A 3,433-nucleotide genomic window follows, 5' to 3' on the forward strand; every position below is an offset into this window, starting at 1 on the left:
TTTTCCCCCTTCGAGTTATTATACGGGCATCACCCCCGTGGCATACTAGATATTGCCAAAGAGATCTGGGAAGAGGAACCCAATGAGGGGAGAAATATAATAGAGCATGTAATGCAGATGCGAGACCGGATAGCCCGGGTTACCCCTATTGTACGGGAACATTTGGAGAAGGCACAGGAGGCCCAGCGAACCCATTACAATCGCCAGGCAAAAGTGCGACAGTTCCAACCAGGGGATCGGGTTATGGTGTTGGTACCCACGGCAGAAAGCAAGCTTCTGGTCCAATGGCAGGGGCCCTATGAGGTGGTTGAACCCATGGGGGAAGTAACCTACAAGGTGCGGCAGCCAGGACGCAGAAAACAAGAACAGATTTATCACGTTAACCTTCTGAAACCCTGGCATGCACAAGAGGCATGCACAATGGTCCAAAAAGACCTAACCCAGGAAAACAAGCCTTCCAAACAGGTGAGAGTGTCTCCCGATTTAACACCAGACCAGAAGAATGAGGTGTCTGAAATGATCTTCCGGAACCAAGATGTGTTCTCGACAAAACCGAGTCGAACAACCGAGACATATCACCACATCGTCACGAACCCTGGGGCCAGAGTAACAATGAGGCCCTATCGGGTGCCAGCGGCAAAAAGGGAGGAAATAAAAGCAGAAGTAAAAAAAATGCTGGAGTTGGGGATCATCGAAGAATCCTACAGTCAGTGGTCCAGCCCAATCGTGCTGGTGCCCAAACCTGATGGCACCACAAGATTTTGCAATGACTTCCGGCGACTAAACCAAGTATCCCAGTTCGACGCGTACCCCATACCTCGCATAGATGAGGTAGTGGACCGTCTGGGTAATGCCCGGTACTTGACTACCCTAGACTTGACAAAGGGGTACTGGCAGATTCCCCTTGCAGAAGATGCAAAGGAAAAGACTGCGTTCTCTACACCAGAGGGTCTTTTTCAATATATTGTCCTCCCTTTTGGACTACATGGGGCCCCAGCTACCTTCCAGCGCCTCATGGACAAGCTATTACGCCCGCATAACAGTTATGCTGCTGCCTATTTGGACGATGTGGTCATTCATACCCCACACTGGGAAACCCACCTGGAGAAGGTGGAGGCAGTTCTCGATACCTTCAGGCGAGCTGTACTTTCAGCAAACCCTGCCAAGTGCGCTGTAGGGTTTACAGAGGCCAAATATCTTGGCTACATTGTGGGAAAAGGTCTGGTAAAACCCCAAGTGAACAAGTTAGAGGCCATCCAAAATTGGCCCCAACCAAGTCGCAAGAAACAAGTCCAGGCGTTCCTAGGTGTGGTGGGGTATTACCGACGATTTATCCCCCACTTTGCCACAAGGGCAAGCCCCCTGACAGACCTAGTGAAAGCCCGAGGACCTGATCTGATGAGATGGTCTGATGCAGCAGAGGAAGCATTTACAGACCTACGGACTGCCCTCTGCAGTAACCCCATACTGATAGCCCCTGATTTCACCAAGGAGTTTATCCTGCAGACGGATGCATCAGAAGTAGGGTTGGGAGCCGTTCTATCACAGATGGTCGGGGAGGAGGAACACCCAATTCTATACCTCAGTCGGAAACTCCTTCCAAGGGAACAAAAATATGCAGTGGTGGAGAGAGAATGCCTCGCTGTAAAATGGGCCATGGAAACATTGCGCTACTACCTGCTCGGGCGCAGATTTATCCTCGTGACCGACCATGCCCCTCTTCAATGGATGCAGCGGAACAAGGAGAAGAACACAAGGGTGACCAGATGGTTCTTATCCCTCCAACCTTTCCAGTTCCGTGTGCAACACAGAGCAGGGAGCTGTCATGGCAACGCCGATGGCTTGTCACGTGTGCACTGTCTGGCGTCCCAAGCTGCCCAACCCCTTGGCATTGAGCAGGGGGGAGGGATATGTGACAGACCCAGACCAGTGGGGTACAGGAGTCTGGTAGAGGGCAAATATACTGGTCACTGGATGAGTAGTTTTCTGTTCCCTGAGTGACCAGAGCAGGGGCTGCACTAGAGTAATCAGGAACCTGCTAGAACCAGTTAAGGCAGGCAGGCTAATTAGGACACCTGGAGCCAATTAAGAAGATGCTGCTAGAATCAATTAAGGCAGGCTAAACAGGGCACCTGGGTTTTAAAAAGGAGCTCTCTTCAGTTTGTGGTGCGAGTGTGAGGAGTTGGGAGCAAGAGGCGCAAGGAGCTGAGAGTGAGAGGGTGTGCTGCTGGAGGACTGAGGAGCACAAGCGTTATCAGACACCAGGGGGAAGGTCCTGTGGTGAGAATAAGGAAGGTGTTTGGAGGAGGCCATGGGGAAGTAGCCCAGGGAGTTGTAGCTGTCATGCTGCTATTACAGGAGGCACTATAGACAGCTGCAGTCCACAGGGCCCTGGGCTGGAACCCGAAGTAGAGGGTGGGCCCGGGTTCCCCCCAAACCTCCCAATTGACCTGGACTGTGGGTTCTTCCAGAGGGGAAGGTCTCTGGGCTGTTCCCCTACCCACATGGAGAATCTCTGTGGCAAGAAAATCCGCCAATAAGCGCAGGACCCACCAAGATAGAGGAGGAACTTTGTCACACTCCCAATGTAAGTATTCTCACACTTCTTATCAAACTGTACTGGGCTATCTTGATTATCACTTCAAAAGTTTTTTTCTCTTACTTAATTGGCCTCTCAGAGTTGGTAAGACAACTCCCACCTTTTCATGCTCTCTGTATGTGTATATATATATCCTCAATATATGTTCCATTCTATGCATCCGAAGAAGTGGGCTGTAGCCCACAAAAGCTTATGCTCAAATAAATTTGTTAGTCTCTAAGGTGCCACAAGTACTCCTGTTCTTTTTACTCACTAGGTTAGACCTCAGCGAAAGCAATATTCCTATTGTTGTTGCTTCTTGCTGTGTTCTACATAATATCTGTGAAAGTAAGGGGGGAAAGTTTCTGACAGGGTGGAGGGTTGAGGCAGATCGCCTGGCTGCCAATTATAGGCAGCCGGACACCAGGGCAATAAGAAGAGCACACTGAGGCGCACTGCGTCTCCGAGAGGCTTTGAAAACCAGTTTCATGAATGATCCAACACTGATGTGACAGTTCTGTGTTGTTCCTTACCAACCTGCCTCCTTCTTCGCATGTACTGCCCTGTAAACTAAACCCCACCAACCACAGTGTGCACAGTGAATAAAGAGCCTCTTGTACTCAATTCGTGCATTTTTATTATGCTAACAAACACTGAACAGAGACATCAATGAATAAGAACGATAACCAGGTAAGGGCCTGATAACACAGGGAGGAAGGGGAAAAGACACATAGCTTATTACAGTTGCACTGTCTAGCAATCAAAGCTGTGGGAATCAGAGCTTTCTGCTCCATGAACCATCCCCTGGAGTTGAGTTCAAGGGATAATGGAGCTTCCCCACCTGTCCCCCCCCCC

The sequence above is a fragment of the Terrapene carolina genome, unplaced genomic scaffold (assembly GCF_002925995.2).
Source record: "Terrapene carolina triunguis isolate 2854851 unplaced genomic scaffold, T_m_triunguis-2.0 Scaffold838, whole genome shotgun sequence".
Taxonomy (NCBI): Eukaryota; Metazoa; Chordata; order Testudines; family Emydidae; genus Terrapene; species Terrapene triunguis.